The sequence below is a fragment of the Lissotriton vulgaris genome, chromosome 4_1 (assembly GCF_964263255.1).
Source record: "Lissotriton vulgaris chromosome 4_1, aLisVul1.2, whole genome shotgun sequence".
Lineage (NCBI taxonomy): Eukaryota > Metazoa > Chordata > Amphibia > Caudata > Salamandridae > Lissotriton > Lissotriton vulgaris.
The window spans coordinates 1704418576-1704438459 of record NC_141691.1 but is presented as its reverse complement, the minus strand read 5'-3'; the positions used below and the strand labels follow the sequence as shown (position 1 = coordinate 1704438459).

Below are 19884 nucleotides of genomic sequence, written 5' to 3'. Positions count from 1 at the left end.
ATTTCTTCAATGGAAGGATGTGGTTTATAGCTGGCTAATACCGGCCATGTTGCTCCTGGTCTACCTAGTGGACCGAGCCTGGAAATGTGATTTTGATGTTGTAGGGTGCCTTTAAACCAGAGCGCATGCTCTTGGTATGTTAATGGAATTTCAACATCCTCGAAAGGAGTGTATTCCGCTGGAGGTTCCTCTACTTTGTAGAAGTGGATTTGCTTCAGGGAAGACATCCATGAATAGAATACCTCTGTCTGCCGATATTCATGTGCCTCTATGACAAACATTACCCTACCACCTCTTGATGATAGGCCATTTGTTATAAGCTTTATAGTAATGGCTTTCCCTAAATTTTCTGGGATGATTATAGCATCCGGGTCGGTTTCTTGGAAACCTGTCATGTTTAAACTCAGTCGGGCATTATTGCCTGCCGATCCACCGTTCTCGGTATTACTATCCGACATTTTGTTGACTGAAAGTTTGCAGAGCAGGTTTCAAGGAAACAAAGATAAGGTGCACAATATTTTGGAGCACTGTTTCCTTCAACGTTAAACAAACCCAAAACTAATAAATAGAATTTTTGTCCTACTCAGTTATGGCGGATATTTTATCATTTTACCCACTCCAGGCGTCTATTGGAGTATTTTACGGAAAAAAGGGTTCTCTGAGAAAAGCACAACTGAGTTACTCAAGTATCTAGCATTAAATAAGTGCTTTGGGCGCCATGTAGTGTAGTTCCTATATTCCCAATAGGCTCTGCGCATTGGAATAATATATTCTATAGAATTGACGTAGGACGGAGGTCGACTAGGTCTCTTTAGAATATATCAGACTTAATTGTGAGTGCCAGCTAGCTCAGAAGTCACTAGAAACTTTCTTGAATACACAAGAAGGGATTCGTTTCTGACAACCGCATAAACATGACAACTTTGTTTCCCAAAGATAGAACGTATCTTCAGAGTCGTGGAAACAAGAGATAGATGCTTCGTTTCTAAAGAGTTGCACAGAAAATAGAGAGACAGGCGTTTTCAATAAAAGTATTTATTGAACGGTCTTCTTTCTCATGCAAAAGAAATGAACTGCTACAATCGTAATACTGGTTGGAAAGTATAATGCATACAGCAAGAAGAGTATTATAAAATAATACTGTAAAAGCATGGTATGGTTTCTAAGCCATAAAATACATACATAAATAACAAAAGCTAAAAGTACTCAACTGGTGCTTCTAAAATACGCCTACCCCAATGTACCTAACCTAAGTGTAGTACGAGGGAAGTTAGTGAGGTGTAGCATAGGTTTAGTTTCGTTGCCGAGAATCTATCCAAGATTTCTCTTAGGGTCTAATCAGCTCCGTACCTTGGTTTATAATGAAGGAGTTCTGGTATCTCTTTCTCGGACTCGATTTCCCAACACCCCGCAGGGGGAGCTTGAAAACACTGAAGCTGGATTCTCAGTGAGAGAAAGGCAGTTTCTTGATCAGTGCGTCAGCTGGAGGGTCGGCCTCCTTCGGCACTTGCTGTAGCGAGCTGCGTCGGGCAAGTAGATAGTCAAACTGCTCCAAACCACCCTGTGTATGCTAGGGCAAGTGTAGGCATATTTATACCTTGAAGGTGCCTAGTTTGACATAAAGTCGGACATAATAACTTCATCAAAAAACCCTGAGGGAATGGTAGTTCTTTGAAAACTCCATGATTTCGAGGACAAATCAATATTCAAGCAAGGGGATGTCCGTGACTGCTGAAGCTGATTTTTCCAAGAAATTGTTGTGGCTTTTTCGAACTAGTGGAAGTATCCATGCCTGTATATGGACTGCATGAGCTATGTCTAAATATGGTTATGATTTCTTTACCTACATAAGGGCAATGTGAATTGTACCTATATAAGGGCCTTAATCGGTAAATTACACTTGGATTCTAAAATGCTACACAACACCATGTATATGGGTAGGTGTGAGACTTCCCGGCAGTTGCGTTCAGGACAGTATTGATTTTGGGCATTATCGAGCTGGTACAGCAGCAGCAGGATGTGTAGGATAGGCTCCTTGTCGGCATAGGATGTGAGAAGCTGTGTGAAGGCGAGTGCCGGCCTTATATCCCTCCCCTTCTTCCAGCTCAGATGAGGTGGTTGGATCGCCATGGTTGGCTTGTCAGAAAGGCGCATCGTAATTGGGTGGGCAGTTCATAAGGCGGTCGGTTCTTCGACTGGCTCCGTTCTTAGACTGGCTGCATTAGTCCCTTTCAACTCCACTGCAGTGGAGGAAATTTCCTGGTGGATTCGGAAAGACAGGGGCAGTCAGATTTCTATGTATTCACAAGCATTGTATTCTGGCAGTCGGAGGACTGCTTTCGATGAGACCACAGTGGTCCTACCACCTCTGACAGGGATGTGGAAGCCGGTCCATCTGGTCTCGAAATGAGGCCCTTAATGTGTTATGGGATTTCAATATACATGTGGACAGTGCTACAGAAGGAGAGGCTTTCACTTTGTTGGATAAAATGTTATCATGCAATTTATCTACATCAGACCTACCCATCAGGCGGGTCACATGATCTATCTAGCTTTCTCTAATGCCAGATGGAAATGTCGGATCCACTTCTGGTGCTTTGATCAGACCATTTGTTAATTAAATTCAACTGATCTTAATGTTTTTAACTAGCACTGCTTTTAGGGATTCCCCTAAGCCATATCAGGCGGATAGTGAGATCAAACGTGACGAGTTTGTCAATGCTCTGACTTGCTCTATAATGAAGCTCTCTGTTGCCCGTGAACCAGATGTTATTGCTGTGAATAGCTGGTTTTCTTTAGCTGTTAATAATTTAATTCCTCGTACTGTATGTAAGCCACACAGGAGAGGCCCCTAGGTTCCTTGGTTCACTCAGACCCTGAAGCTGAAAAGAGAAATTGTAAAAGGGCAGAAAGACATTGGTGAGACCATTATAAGATGGAAGATAGAGTGACTTAAAGGGTAGCCTGAAGGAAATACCATGCAGCAGTTAAGTTCACTAAAATGTATTTTTTTACATGAAAATGAGGAATGTGGATAGTAAACCTCAGGAAATCTTTTGCATTGCCAAAAATGTTTAGCATTGACAGCCTGTGAGAGAGCTGTGCTACCTTCTCAGGAAATTTGTGAGAAATGTTCTGGCTTTTTTCAGTGTTAATTCTTGAAAAGTCAATTAAATTTGTCCCTTGCCCCGGCATTAACATAGGTGCCTTCGATGATGAAACCATATCCAGAGGAAAATGCTCTTTGTTTCATTTAATCAGATCTCCTTGGATGATTCAAATGTGTTTTTTTTTTATGCAGATTTATATAGCGCAAACTCGACCCGAAGGTATTGGAGCACTTTACATGAGCACCGGTTATGTTACACAAGAACACATTCAGGCACAGGATGTGGACGCGACCCCGAGGCTCGGACCTTGGTTTCCAGCACGAAAGTCGGCAGTCTAGCCAACGGACCACATCCTCTCCCTTCTGTGTTGGCCATCTGTGATTCAAAGTTGGGCTCACCTGCTGACCCCTGTCCCATTTACTTCTTTATTAAGGCAAGGGAGTGATTAATCCGGTAATGACTAATTTGCTCATTACTTCACCTTCCACTTATACAGTGCCCTTAAATTGGAAGCAAGCTAAACTACTCTCCCTTTTGAAAAAGACATTGGCTGATCCTGAAGTTTTGCTTCACTTTAGACTTATCTCTTCATTGTCAGCCTTTTCCAAAATGCTGGAGAAAGCCTAATCACAGCTTTCCAATTATTTGGAGACTAATGAGCATTTGCACGCCAGTTTTCTCCCTCAGTTTGATGGAAACCGCTCTGCTGGAGGTGTCTGAATATTTGAAATGCTCATCGGAAGTGGGGGCAGGGGGCGAGCTGACGTTGATACTATTGGATCTTTTATTTGCATTCATAAGTGACTCACATTCTTCTCCTTCAATGCAGGTAGCCTATTGGACTGGAGGTCTTGTGCTGGATTTGATCAAATCCTATTCATGGAACAGAGGTTAAGCAGTATGTTTGGTACCACTCTCTTTGGGCTCGAAGACTCTGTTGGTGAGTTTGCCTCAGGGGTCTGCATTGAGAACCACTTTCTTTAATGGTTATCTGTCACCTTTAGTGAAGTTGGTTGAGTCTTTTGGAGCCACGGTAATTTAATATGGGAATACACTCAGCTTTCATTCTCCTTTCATAAGAGGGAAGATTTTGGGTCTAGTCTACTCAAGTCTTGTCTGATAGTTGTATTTGAATGAATGTGTCATAATCCCTTGATGTATAATATGATAAAGGCAGACATTCTTTTATTTGGGCCAAGTGGGCTGCTTGTTCATCTGACAGAGCCTCTTTTCCGTCTCTTCCAGTAGAAGTGGTGAAAAATTGGGGGTCAAGAATGACAAACAGCTTTCATATAATGTCATAGTGTTGGCTGTGGTAACGACTTGTTTGGGCCTGCTTCGGGCACTCAAGACATTTCTGCACTTCCTTCCACTTTCTCACAGGGAAACAGTTGTCCATGCTTTGATCACCTCCAGATTGGACTATGTCAATGTTCTTTATTTAGGCATCCTGGCTCAGTTGGTTAAGGATCTTCACGTTGTGAAGAATGCAGCTCCATGGTTACTCGATTACCCTGTCTGAGGTCTCACCATTGGCTACCCATCAAGAAGCGGATTCTTTTCAAAGCTAGAGTTTTGACTCAGAGAGCTTTTTTCCAATCTGGACCTCAATATCAGGCTGTCAGAATACTCTCTAAAACTCCAGTTGAGAACTGCATTTGTCTCATGAGGCTTCGGCCAAAGTTCAGAGGGTAACTCTAGCCAGAAAGGGTGGTCACTCATTTTCTTTTTTGGCAGCCTTAGCCTGGAACAAGTTCGCTTCTGACCTTCACTCTGTAGCCATAGAACCTTTGTTTAGGAAGAAGCTCAAGACAGCTTTGGTTTAATTTCTGTTTATTCCTCATTTGTCTCTAGGGCTAAGATAGTCTTTGAAGCTGTCTGCTGCGCTTTTCATGTCTCACCTCATTCATTGTTATTATGCACTGCATTTACCACAATGCATCTGAACAAATTGTGTGCCAGCAGTGTGGTTCCTCCTACTTTTGTGATTGGCTCCTTTGGGTTATTGGGCTGATGAGGTCATCCAGAAACACGTGGCTAGAAATACCCAGCAGTGGCAGCACCAACAATGGTGAATACTAAAGACTTTCAACTGAAGTGAGTGTTATTATGCTCTGCATATACCACAATGCAACTGTGCAACTTGTGGGCTGGTATACCAGGCAGTGCTATTCCTCTGACCTTTTGTGATTGGCTGCACAAACTAGTTCCGTTCAGTGCCAGAAATGACTATGATAACGTGTGGATTTTTTTAGACCAAAAAGAATTTGGGCCTATAGCCATTTTTTTAATTGATGAGGGCTCAGCAGCTTCCTCAGCAACACAGTTTTAAATAAATCATGACAGAACAAAATAAGAATTGACAAAGTCAAAGGTCAGGCTGCCAGTGCTAGACCTGTTGGCTTTGCCAATGCTTGTTTGTATCCAGTATACATTGTTGTGATAGTCTCATGCATTATTTTCAGCATTACAAAATAATTACTGTTGGGTAGCCTTCAATGTATTTCAATGTTTCACTATTACCCCCCCCCCCCCCCTAGCTGCCTTTAACTACCAAGGTCTTTAAAGTAATGCAATTGTGCTATAATGTACACCATTCTAATAACATTTTTCTTCATATTTCTTTGGGGATCCATAGTCCTAAATAACCTACCGAAGGCCAGTCTCACTCACTCTTAAGGTGGAGCATGGGTATGGCTTAAACATTTGTGCCTGGGTTGCTTTTGGCCCCTAGCCTGGCACTGATCGCACATTGAGTAACAAGCAGTGTGAAAATACTTACACAAACCATCTAACCTAGTTCCGGTGTTCCTGTCTTCCAACAAGGTTTAATAAATCAACGGTTTAAGAGTCTTTTAAAAATAGGCATCAAGTACAGCATAAACACAAACGTAATCTGCATAACATTTTAGATCCTGAGGTCGAGACCTACGTAGACGTCATGCAACCCAGGGCACCAAGTAAAGTTGTTGTGCTGTGTTACATGAAAGGGAGAGAGCCCAAAAGTGTCATAACTACTAGGGAGTGATACTGTTCTGCTCTCTTCCTGCACTGGCGCACTTTAGGCATGCGCCAACACAGACACCAATGCACCATTGTGCAATAGTTTCTGCATTGTTTGAAGCATAGTTTTTGTACTGGAAAGGGTGCTTCCAGTACAAAACCTATGTTTTGAGGCTTTTCCCACTTTTTTGTGGTCCTTACAATGTGGGAAAAAGGAGGAGAAATAAAAACAAGCATTTACAATGCAATGGTTTCGCCTTTTGAAAAGTTAGAGCTATTGGCATTGTAAATGACGACATTTGTATTTGTGTGTTGGTTTTGAAAACATATACATAAATGGCATTGTCATTTACAATGCCAATAGTTTAATCTCTGGCAAATGCCACACAAAAACACACAGACCCACACACATGGCTTACTCCAAGCATAACAGCACCTAGGATGCTGAGACTTAAAGCCTCAGTAGATAAGCATTGTAATGTTCTCATATCAGAAAATGCTTTTCATCACATTGTTGCTCTGTCTTTTGGGTGTGAGTTTGTAGCATGTATCAACCCAAAAGTTATTTACTTTGTCAAAGTGGTAGGGGATACCATCTGCTTAAGCCAGGCTGCAGTTGGGTCATATGTTTACCACACTTCACAACTTAAGATCTCAGATATGGAAGAATTTAATTTCAGAATATTTTGTAGCGCTCCGGTTTGTTCAAAAGGATTCAGTAACTCCAGATGTCCCGAGGACTGATGGTAGTTAAAGCTTACAGACAATCTGAGTGTCTGAATACTCCAGAAGTACAACCAAAAAAAGCATAAATAACCAGGAGGACTGTGAAAAACAGGCTACTACTGTATTAAAATTTGAGGTGAAGTGTGGTAGCTGGTATTTGCTGTATGGTGGCACGTTGCTGATGACACAATGACTGTTTTTTATGGCGGTGCTAATTGTAGAGAGATAAGCAGGGAGAAAAGACAGCGGCAGACAATGTGACGAGAGGTGCTAGGAGAAACGACCGGAGGGGAGGGTTAAGGAGAGAGAGAGAAAGAGAATAGAAGAGAAAAATTGAGAGGATGAAGAAGGGATATCAAAAAAAACTGGACAATTAGGAGAGGGTAGGTGTGAGAAAGAATGGAGAGAAAAAGAAAGTGGATGTGAATGAGGACGAGTGAATGGAGAAGGGAGCACAAAAAATGAGGAATAGAGAGAGAAGAGAGGAAGAAAGGAGGGGATTGAGTGCAGAAAATACAGTCCGAGAGAAGGGAAAACGAAAAGAGGAGCGATATATTCAGAAGAATTCGATGGTGAGAAGGAAAAAAAGCGGAGAAAGTGTAGGTGTGAGAAAAAGAAAGTGAATGTGAATGATACGGGAGAAAAGAATTGATAAAACCGAATGGGAGAAGAGAATAGTGAAAGACAGTAGAGAAGGGAAAGACTGGGAAACGGGAGACAAAATAAATGAGGAAGAATGAAAAGGGTAGACTAATGTTGCAGGGAAAGCGAGATGAGGAAAGGAGGGTAGAGGCAAGAGTAGGGAGGACGTAAAAGAAGAGGCCTTGGCTCTGATAGATATAATTATAAAACATGACAGCGGGGAGGGCACTCAATAGATTAGAAATGCAGAAAAAGATGAGAGGGGTAGGACAAGGGACAACGAGGTTGAGCATGCATCAGCTCTGTACCCCGGCTGCCGAGGCGCCCGAGACCACCCGTGCCACCGAAGGACTGGGCGCAAAGACCACTATGGAGAGTGTGGAGGTCCGTCCCTGCCACCCAGGAGACAGCACCTAGGACTGGCAGCACTGCCGAGAGAGCATTGAGGAGGCAGACGGCTGGGTGAGACTGCACCCAATGCTGTAAAGAGAGCGACAGGGAAGTAGGATCAGAGAAGCGGATCCTTAGTAGAGGCAGTCAAGGACAGCACCTAGGACGGTCATCCAGAGAGTGTCAGGGAGGCTGCATCCAAAAGGCATCTGCATGGAGTTCCTCAGGAGCACCCACTAGAGGGGGGCACAGTCGAGAGAGAGTCAGGGACGTGAGGCCACTGAGCCAACTGGGGGCCTCCCGGGGAGGAAAAGTCATGCTGGGTTGCTTTTCCTGTCCTTGTAAATATGGTGGCGCAGGGGGGTTGTAAATCTGCCCCTAAGTGTGCGTATAAATATATGCCACACATTTACAAGCTACACATACATATCATTCATTAGCTATGCCCCCAAGGTCTCATCTGCTGCAGCATGCATGCAGCCGACCTCCCTTGTGCTGCCCGAAAGAAAAATTACTTAAGATGCCTTTCAATTCTTTTTTTTTTATGCAGATTTATATAGCGCGAACTCAACCCGAAGGTATGGGAGCTCTTTACACGAGCACCGGTTACGTTACACAAGGACACATTCAGGCACGGGAGATGAAGTGATTTGCCCAGAATGACAAGATGTGGACGCGACTGAAACCTTGCTTTCCAGCACCAAATTCGGCAGTCTAGCCGTCAGACCACATCCACTCCCCAAGCCTGACGTGACCTTTGACCCAAAATGCTCCAAATTAAAGAAAGCACCAGACAGTCATTTGAAAGTCGGGACTGTCAGGGAAATCAGGGACGTCTGGTCAGCCTAAGCAGAGGCGCTATCGACCTTTAGGACCCCTGAAAGGTTAAGTAACAAAAGCCACGTGGGGCGATTAGTGCAACTAACCGGCAGGACAGTGGCCGTCCCCCTTCTGGTGTCACGGGCAAAGTATTCGCCGATAGCCACCAGAAAGCCTCCAGGCCCGCAATGGGGGAAGAAGTTCCCTCCAACACAAGTCTCCATTGCACGGCGCACGTGCGAGGACTGAAGCCGTCTACTGGGTGTAGCGACCTACTGGCCCGCGTGCCGATCAAACCACAATACCAGCATGACCGCACAAGCATAACTATTTCTCTTTCCAGGCGCACGCAATACAGCAGGGATAAGCCGGTGGTCTGCACACAAAAAAGCCCTGCAAAGCGTGCGGCTAAAGTCCGCGGTATATAAAATCGCATAAAATAAATGAAAACCATGGAACAGAGTCGTGAAGATAGAAGTGGCGTGGCCTCAGAGGGAAGAGGTGCACCCAGGTATACCCACTTACGGCTTCCTTTTCTCGCGTCCGGTGGCAGAAACACTGCCTCCACTGTATTCCTCCTACGGCGTTCGTAAGCTCACAAGTGGCGGTCGTGACTCGTGAGCCAGTTCTGTAGCGCTGTGTCCCAGCAGAGGCAATCTTCCACTGCGCATGCTCTGTGGTTTCAAGTTCGGAGAAGTGACGAGTCGAACATAGAACTGGGGTTTCCTGTGCATCCAAGAAGGGGCTAGTGCTGTTCTAAATGGTTGCCTTGCCGAATCTTACTGAAGTAGAAGCTTGCGTTCTCTCGAGTGCTCCTCTCCCATTGCCGTCTGTTGTGGCATGCATCGGGTGTATTCAGATCAGTGGCGTCACTAGGGTTGGTGTCACCCGGTGCGGGTAACTCATGGTGTCACCCCCTCACAACTTACCGGATGGACCAACTCACCCTCTGCCTGCACCATGTGCCCTCTGCCTGCACCATCTCTCCCTCTGTCAGCACCATCTCCCCTCCGCCTGCACCATTTCACCCCCTGCCTGCACCATCTTTCCATCTGCCTGCACCATCTTTCCCTCTGCCTGCACCATCTCCCCTCTGGTTGCACCATCTCTCCCTGTGTCCACACCATCTCCCCTCCACCTGCCCCATCTCTCCCTCTGCCTGCACCATCTCTGCCTCTGCCTGCACCATCTCTGCCTCTGCCTGCACCATCTCCCTCTCTGCCTGCACCATCTCCCTCTCTGCCTGCACCATCTCCCTCTCTGCCTGCACCATCTCCCCCTCTGCCTGCACCATCTCCCCCTCTACCTACACCATCTCCCCTCTGCCTGCACCATCTCTCCCTCTGTCTGCACCATCTCCCCTCCGCTGCACCATCTCATCCCCTGCCTGCACCATCTCCCCTCTGCCTGCTACATTTCTCCCTCTGCCTGCACCATCTCTCCCTCTGCCTGCACCATCTCTCCCTCTGCCTGCACCATCTTCCCTACGCCTGCACCATCTCACCATCTGCCTGCACCATCTTCCTCTCTGCCTGCACCATCCCCCCACCGCCTCCACCCCCTCCACTGCCTGCTGCTCTTTTAACCCTTTCCTCGTCGCCTTCTCCCCCCCCCCCATGGTTTCTCCCTCACAGTTCTCTGCTTTTTTTCAAAGTGACTGAAATAAACACATGAAATGTGCTTTGAATACGTGCGCGCTCCGCTGAGAATAAGTTTAAATAGTTAGACACAGAGCAGAGGCGAGGCTGCAGAGCACCGACCAGTCATTCTGGACCTTGGTAGCTCCATAGCCAACTCCATCCCGTAGAAACATTGCACGATCTTTCACTACATGTTTTAAGGAAGGCAATGTGCACATAAAACAGAACACACAAGTTATTTTTCGTACAAAACCGGTACCTTGACACAGGGCTGCCTTTCACATTTTCCAATGTGGGAGGCAGGACTTGGGGTGCTGCAGCCATTCTAGTGACTTCATAGAGACCACTGCACCCTTTTTATGGCTACCATACAACCTTTAGTAATGACTTGAGATAAGATATCATTGTCGCCTACTTCAGATGGACCTCTAATAATGATGGGCTTCTGGGAGATTGGCATTATGCAAGCCAGGAAAATGGGCCTCGTGCCTCGGTTTGGTTGCAAAAAAAGCTAAAGCTGGGGTGTAGTGGGCCCCTCGCACCCAGAAGCACCAGTGCCATGCACCTGCTACACTGCAGATAATAACCTTGTTTCACACAGAACACGTCTTGCAAGTGATTGTGTCAGCGCTTAAGCCAAAAGCACTTTCTGCAATACTCCTCCAAAGGGTGCCAGAAAGGCAGCACTGGTGGGTTTTTAATATATCCTAAGCAGTAAGCAGCATAGTGTTTGTTCTTCAGAGAAAATAAAGGATGACAATATTTTACCCCCTTTCCAAAAAGCATATCTGAAAATGTGCGCTAGATCTGAAAGCTACAAATGCCATGTTTTGTGATAGTAATGCACATGTGGTATATGGCCGCCGGGGATCATCAGTGCAGCGCTGGCAACAGGGAAGTAAAAGCCTGACAGACAAGTAGAGGGGAGGAAGAGGTAGCAGCAGCCGAGCAGATTGGAAACCAGTTAAGGTTTATCTACAGAAACAATGCATAAAATAAAGCACATAATGCATATACAACTTAGCAACTCGAGATATCAGCGGCATTGCGACTGATGAGTCACAAAATATCTTTGGAAATACTATCTTGCTCCTTTATTGTATACAGTGTAGATTTGTGAATACGCCCGGAGAATGGCTACAGCCATAACCTGGCTGATTAGTAAGCAGATACGTTTTATGTATAAGTCACATTAAAGCAGGGGGAGAAACTACGCTGAGAAAATGTCCGGTAGGAGTTAGATCTACTATTGTGAGCGCCGTGATGAAAGAATCTGCACAGAGTAAGCAAAACAGGAACACTTCTTGCTAGAAAGCAGGCCAACAAAATAAAAAGCTGTGTGAACTTGGAGCACTTACAAAGCGTGGAAGACCCGTGCAGCTAAGAACAGAGAAGTGATTTTTATTCATTTATTCAAACTATTGCAGTGGTGGTAGGGAGGCCGATGTGCACTCTGATGTTTACAGGAATTACCCAATATATTCAAAAGAACCACAACTGCCCAAGATTAGACTATCTGACCAGAGAGCAGGACTACAGGCGGCGAGTATTGTAATGCAAGAAGAAAGAAAATTAAATTAGAATGCATGAGCTAAATTGAAAACGAAATGGTGAGATAGCTCTGTAGCTAGCAGTGGGTGATGGCCATGTGCTTAATGCAGGTTTCCTTTGACACCATTATCTGTATTGGGGCGTTACTGTAGCATCAATGTAATGCAACTGGTGCTATGTAAAGCCCTCTTATATCCGATTCGGGTCTAGTTTGCGCTATATAAAACTTTGTAAAATAAAAAATCAATGTGCCGTATTACACATAGCAGTGCCTACAAATCTTCTACCCAGAAAATAACACACTTGTCACCCGGACCTTGCTGGTTAGATACACTTATGCCACCTGTTCGCCAGAGCATGCAATGTCCTTTTTTCACAGTATAAAACCAATGAGATGGAGGGTTGACGGACAGATTACCTTTACAATATTGGTGCTTAAACAGGCATGCAAACCCCCTAGCAATGCCCACACAGTCAATCAAATCCTGCTCTGTGAAGACAAAATGCGACTAAAAGAAACACACTATAGGGCAATATTACTCCAACAACTAAACCACTCCACCCTTTTCTATTTTTGAAGATTTCCCGTTGCCCCTGATCTTAGACTGCACCACAGCCCTCCATCTCCGTCCAGCTGGTTCCCGCTGTGAGGCAGGCGCAAGCTGGGGCCCCATGAGCGATTGGAAGGAAGGGGGAGGATGAGCAGAGAGGGTGTGCTGGAGGGGCTTGGGGGGGTGGGGGGAGGGGGGGGACGAACTGTGAAAGCAAAACCAGGTCGACGAGAAAGAGCTCATTGATACCTGCAGTTCACTGCAGAGTATATAGCTAGTCTTCGGCCAGGGCAGCTGCGAGGAATAGCCACAGATACACAGAGTGCCCTCTGCTCGGAGACAGGCTGAAGCGCAGCTCTCCCTCTCGCCCCCTGGCTTTGCTGCTTAAAGCGCTCCGGTACTTTTGGGTTTTAGTTCGCGCTATATAAACTTTTTAAAAAAATGGTGCGCAGTCTGTGTGGGGCATGGAATGGAAGGAAGGGTCGAGCGTTAGCCAGAAACAGTCCCACGCCCTCCGCTCTGTGGAGTTTGGGAGTTAACGTTTTGAAACTCGAAGATTACACAAATCTCAGCAGCGAGTGTCCTTCCTACTAAGTCATTTTGTGACCTACAAATACCAACCAAGGTGCACAGGGCAAGTTCTGAGGAAATGAAAGGCGCACAGCCGCTATAGTTAAAGCATGCTGTGCTGCCACAGAAAAGAAAGCAAGGCTCGTGACGGCTATAGAAAATGCGTGTCACGCTGCCAAAGTAAAGTTACCAAGCTAAGGCCGGTGATGTGGGTGTCAGTTTTACACGAATATCAGACTCCTATTTTGTGCCACCGCACCGAACAAAGGGCTGGCGTGTCATTAATCCGTGCCCACGTGATAAAACAACACTCACCTTGTCTGTAACACTAACAACAGCAGAGCCGTCCGCTACCTTCCCTCGGACCCTCGGCTCGGATATTACTGCCATGAACCCTCACGTCTGTCATGGTTGCTGCGTGACTGGGTCTGAGCAGTGTTACGCGTAAGCAGATGATGGTGACAACCCCCGCACCCCCCCTGCACACCCCCGCACCCCCCTAGTGACGCCACTGATTCAGATCTCGGGTTTGCTAATTTAGCGGCAGAAAAATGAAACAAGTCAGGTCCCGGGCCGTGCTGTGATTGGCTGACGTCACGGGGTGTCCCGGGCGGCAGCCAATCACAGCGCGGCCTGGGAAATGACATCACTGGGGTGTCCCGGGCCGGCAGCCAATCACAGCGCGGCCCGGGACACACGACATCAAGGGGCGGGATTTAAAAAAATAGTCAGAAACGCCCACGATTCGCGTTCTGACCGGGAGAAAGGGATTGACGCTGATGTCTTCCAATGGCTAGCCTCCATTTATGGAGCTAGCCAATGGAAGAAGGGGAGTGTTCAAGTCCCCCTAGTGTAAACAAAAGCTTTCGCCCTGGGCGTAGCACCTGCGGTGCTACGGCCAAGGTCGAAACCTAAAAATGTCTCTGTTACAGCTACTACAAAGATGAGTAGGATTTTGGTAAAAATCCCTATCTACAATTCTTTGTAGATAGGAATTTGTGTCAAAAAAGCATGGGTTTTTGCATGAAACACCCATGCACGGCTCATAGAATGGCCCCTTGATGCAAAGTCACACAAGACAGTGCATTGTGCAGCTTTGAGTTACTTTGGTTTGCAATCCAACGCAAATCGCAAATTGCCTGGTATTGAAAATCCCACATTACTTTGCGTCGGGTTTGCGTAAAAATGGTACTCCAAACCAGAAGCAAAGTGAATGTAAATCAGGGCCTCGTTTTAAAAAACATAGGGGAAAATGTACAATATTTTGGCATAGGGTAGCGCCGCAAGCCTTCTTGCTGCGCCGCTGTATCAATAGAAGAGGGTAGGAATGCACTGTATCTACAAGATACGGTGCATTCCTGTCTCATTTCTGCCAGCCCCCGTGCACAAGCTGCAGCCGAGAGCTAATGCAGGCACCCTTGTATCATGGTGCAAGGGTGTATATGTCGTTGGCATGATTGTTTTTGTGCAAGAAGGGATACCTTCAAAGGAGGTGTTTTCCTCATTCCATGTGTGCTGCAGAATGCAGCACATGTGAAAAGAGGAAAAAGCTTTGAGAAGGCGTTAGTTTTGGTGCTGCCCCAGGTTTATGCTATGTTGTAAAGCTGGGGCAGTGTCAAAAACCATGGGTTTGTGCATGGGAGCACCCGCAGCAACACCCATGGAACACCCCTTCCATGCAGGGTAAGGCACTAACTTACTCCATATCTACAAGGCCATGAAAAGTCACTCAGTGTGGCTTTGTGTGGCCTTGTAAATATGGCTGGCACACTGCTTTTCTGGAGCATCACAAAAGTGGCGCTCAGGCACCAACGAAGTGCTGCAAGAGCATTGTACATATGCCCCTTAGACTAACTTGACCATAAAGGATTTTTTATTGCATTTTATTGAGTGAGGCAGATAGAATGAAAGAAAGGGGATGGGTAAAACAAAACAAGTTGCATCACAAATGCTTCTCCAATCATGTTACACAAAACCTCCAAAGTTCTTTTTAGGTCTCTCATTTGCAACGCGCATGCGCTACATAGTAGCAGACCTCTTGTAATCGATTGGGTTTTGAGGCCAAAAACGTGCACGCATTGCATTGCTTTCAATGGCAACGCATGCAAGTTTGGCGATACCCTTGCGGGAGCGAGCTTTGAAACCATCTGTTTGAAATTATCTTTCAAACATATGGTGCCCTGCTCGCTCCAGCAAGGAAAACGCTGTTTGTGCTCTAGGCCGCACTCCCCGAACCCCTCCCACTTGTTTTATTGCCTCCTGTTGCACGCCCGTCCTCATCTTAACCTGCCTTCCTTCTCCCACGCTTTCCTTCCTCCTTCTTTCTGTCTCTCCTGCTCTTTCCCTTAGGTGCCTCTTCTCTTCTCTCCCACTCTACCTCTCTCTCTACCTTTCTCTACCTCTCTCTACCTCTCTACCTCTCTCTACCTTTCTCTACCTCACTACCTCCCTACCTCTGTCGTCCTCTCTCTACCTCTCTACCTCTCTACACATCTCTACACCTCTCTACCTCTCGCTCTACCTCTCTCTCTCTACCTCTCTTTACCTCTCTCTCTCTACCTCTCTACCTCTCTCTACCTCTCTCTACCTCTACCACTCTACCTCTCTCAACCTCTTTCTACCTCTCTACACCTCTACCTCTCTACCTCTCTATCCCTCTACCTCTCTACACCTCTACCTCCTTACACCTCTACCTCTACCTCACTACACCTCTACCTCTACCTTTCTACACCTCTACCTCTCTACCTCTCTACATCTATACACCTCCTCTACCTCTCTACACCTCTACCTCTCTACACCCCTACCTCTCTACCTCTACCTCTCTACCCCGCTGCCTCTCTACCTATACCTCTCTACCTCTCTAAACCTCTATCCCTCTATCTATATATACTTCTGCCTCTCTACCTTTAACTCTCTACACTTCTACCTCTCTATACCTCTACCTCTCTACACCTCTACCTCTCTACACCTCTACTTCTCTATACCTCTACCTCTACACCTCTACCTCTACCTCTCTACCTCTCTAAACCCCTACCTCTCTACCTCTACATCTCTACCTCTCTACACCACTACACCTCTCCTCTCTACACCTCTATCTCTACCTCTATACACCTCTACACATCTACACCTCTATCTCTACCTCTCTCCACCTCTATACATCTCTACACCTCCACCTCTCCACCTTTCCCTCTCTCTCTCTCCTTTACTCTGTTTCTGGCTCCCTCCTTTGCTAACACTTGCTATCTCTTGCAATCTCTCTTGTTGTCTCTCCGTCTTATAGATTTCCTTGGGACCTCCAATCACCCGTAAACTTTTCGCAGATGTGTTTTGACTTGAGCTGCTGGTGGGGAGAAGGCGCTGCTCTGCCTAAGGGGCCCTGTTCTCCGACTCAAGGCAGAATGAATTTAAGTTAATTAAAAAAATAAAGTTAGTTTACCCAGGGTCATATGCATCCAGTAGCAGCTGCCAACTGCTATAATTAATGTCACCTTCATGTATAGTAAGAATAGAGTGGGCAAAACCCAATGCAGAGGCGTATTCTGTTGAATGTGAAAAATATTTATAGAACGTCTCTATCAGCATCTCTATCAATAATATTTGAAATATTCTTTGCCCTGAACAAATCTGATTAATTATTCATTATATTGATCACATTATTATTTTTCCGTTTTTAACACTCATTCTATAAATATTTTTCACATTCAACAGAATACGCCTCTGCTTCATTAGACTCCTTCGGGTCCAAATCTTTCTAAAGAATTTACAGAAGTCAGCAATTCAAAAGCCACAATATTTACTATGTGACTATACTTATCTTGTCACTAAATTTTTTTCAATGAATTCATTGATGAGCAACATAGTTTTTCTGTTGTTCCGTTGATTCACAAATAACAGCCCTCCCCTTGATGGTGATTTGGTCTTTCCTTTCGGGTTTGGGGCTAAGATATATGTTACATTCATGTGACCTCCTACATTCAATGGCCACATATGTTTCTTTTAACACAGGTGCTACTTTTCTATCTTTTTAATTATTGATTTATTAGTTATTTTGACAGTATCTAAATGTTTATGTATATTGTATACATAGGGATATCTTTCGGTTCCAAAATCAACCATACGTCCTGAAGATGGTCTGACGGACTTATTGCCAATACAGACCGAAACGACGACTGCCACATCTATTTCTTTACACATCCTTTAGTTTTAAGGAATTGTGTGCTGTTTAGTTCAGATCATTTCCTTTGTCATCATATGGAATAGATGTAGACACAGTTGCTTCGTAGGTTAAGTTGTTATACCTCCAGCGCTATGTTTGGTTGATTCTGATCACATCCCCTGTTTTCATTTGTATATACATATATATATATTAAATATATGTTCTTTTGAAGAAAAGTTTGCACCATGTACTCCCATTTTATGGTTGCGAGAAAACTGTCCGCATGAAAAAGAAATGTGTTTTGTTTTTTTGGTTTGATTAATCATTAGTTCATCACTAAGCAGGGTTGAACGCAACGTTACTTCTATAAAAATAACTATTGAATCAGATGCAGAAACAGAATCACTTGTAGGCACCCTCTAACTTAATTTTACCTTCATATATAATCTTGATTGGGTAGAAGTTTAAAACGGGGATGTTTGAAAGCCCAAAGGGAAGCTTTTACAAGGCGAGTAATTATTTGAAGCTGTGGCCCGTTAAGGCCTGTATGAAGCTTTTCTTAAGTCCTTCGTCTGACACGATGATTATTTCCAGACTGTATGGTTCATGGGCTCCCTGGTGTAAATGTAGCCAAACATCCACATGCAGCCTCCAATCCTGGAGTCTTCCCAAGAAACATTAATTAGCATTTCGTGGAAGTGTACGTGTTGCGCTGTTCTTGGTTTGTTGTGTTAAGATGTACGGCCAGGGCAGGACACCTTCAGAGGCTTACCCTCTTTAGGGACCGTTCAAGCAAATATCCCTTGTCTGGACGCGGGTCCTGTCAATGCACGGTCTCAGGCCACCTGAGGAAAAATGTTCCTTTGCAGCTGGGATTATCCCCCGCGCAGATAGCGCTAGTCTGCCATGCTTTAGTTCACTACTGGGCGGTCTCCTGGGCTTTGAGGCCCACGCACTGCTATGTGCTCCTGTGGGTGAGCGGCCCAGGCGGGGTGGCATTCCAGAGGCTTATGAACCGGAAACTGTGACCTCTTTACTGAGGTCCCTGGTGCTGCCTGGTAAAGGTAGGAGTCCTTCCTCAGGTGCGTCAGCGCGGAGGGTCATCGCTCTGACTGGCCAATGCAGAGGGGCATGCTTCACCCGGAGCACCATTGGGGCAGTTGTTGACTTCGCTGGCATGATTGGGGGCAGTGAGGGAAATCTACGCAGAGAGCCTGGGTACCAAAAGGCCCATGGCTCTGTCACCACATCGAGTCTAGGGGGAGTACTTGAGTTCTTGTGGCCACTACGCAGCAAGGCGCCCATCTACAGATCTCATCCCTGCCTTCTCGAGGTTGGCCCGGGTGTCCTGGTCACGCCATTTGGTCGTAAACACGTGTTCTGACCCACACTTATCTCAGATACTCATTTGAAGCTTTTTTACCAATCCGAATAAAAGCACTGATGTTTGACATTTGTTCTTTTGCGTGTGCTTTGTTTCAAGTGAAACGCTGTGTTTCTTGTGCAGTCAATTAAATTATTATAGCTACCCTCCCCTTAGTTAGGACCCAACCAGTTGATTTCCGGGAAGCCCAAACCATCAGTATTTCAAATCTGAAGGTGAAACGTGGGTAGGATGAGCCATGCAGTTTGGAAAAGGATCATTTGTATTTCATAGAATTGGGAAGCAAGAGAACAGTCTCACAGTTAAGATAGGGATTCACATACACTGGCGACCACTTTTGAATTGGCTTTAAAACCATTCAAAGATGGCTGCAGCATCTACATGGGATGTGGTGGACAAGTTGCAGCCGGAGTCTGATAGCACTGCTTGTCCTTTAAAAATAAAACAAGCATTGGCATAGCCAATAGGTCTCGCCTTAGGGACCTTATAAGTGTTTAGTTATGCAGCACAATATCCTTGGTGCAACAACATCAGTGGTTGCATGGATGAGTCACTGTAATGGGTTTGAATTAGGTGCAGGAAGAATTGGTGCTCTGGCGTGTACGTTCATAAGGTAAAGAACACAGCTCGTAAAACCACGGTGCAGGCAGGTCAGGGGGAACAAACCCAGAGGAGAAAACAACCCCAGCCAATGCGTGGGTCAAGATCCACACAACAAATAATGCTCAAAGTCCTGTGCACACGTATATAGTGTAATAAGGGTTAACTGTTGAACCAAACGTATTAACCACTGTTCATATTAGAAATGACGGAGGTCGACATCCATGGTTTCATGTGTGGTGGAATATATTTCCACTCGACCAGTACAATAGAAAAACAAATCAGCCGACACGTGTTTCATCACACCATGTCAAGATGTGACCCTTCAGGGCTGGGAAGGAAATAAAATGGAACAAACTAAAAAACAGACAAAAGTAGATTGGCAAAGAAATACAAAAAACACATTTATTCAGTGAATGTAGTGAAAAAATCAGAACCACCAATGCTATTGTGGATACACTAAGTGCGAAAGTACATAAGCGATGTTACATCTATAGCACAGAATTAACCATAAAATAAAGTGTCTGTGGATTTTGACTATGTATCCAAAAACCACGAGTCGAAATAGTGGGTGGCGCAATGTATAATGACAAGCGGAAACAACTGTAATTCTTAAATGTGGGTTCTATGTAGTCTAAACGAGGACAAAATGTTATCACATATATAGCGAGGTCAATAAAATGACGTAACCAACACAGTTCAGATGCGAAATAATTGCTTTGCATAAATTACAAACAGAAAA

The 19884-nt window shown here is 45.3% G+C and overlaps 1 protein-coding gene across 1 annotated transcript in view; it reads right to left on the bottom strand.

Moving 5' to 3' along the window:
- Window positions 1-17011: 17011 nt before the first annotated feature.
- SLC26A7 (solute carrier family 26 member 7) overlaps window positions 17012-19884 on the bottom strand; it is a 577439-nt gene continuing 574566 nt past the window's right edge. Inside the window, exon 19 of the transcript XR_015310095.1 lies at window positions 17012-17978. The gene's annotated coding sequence lies outside the window, so the exon portion shown is untranslated. The remainder of the gene's footprint in view (window positions 17979-19884) is intronic.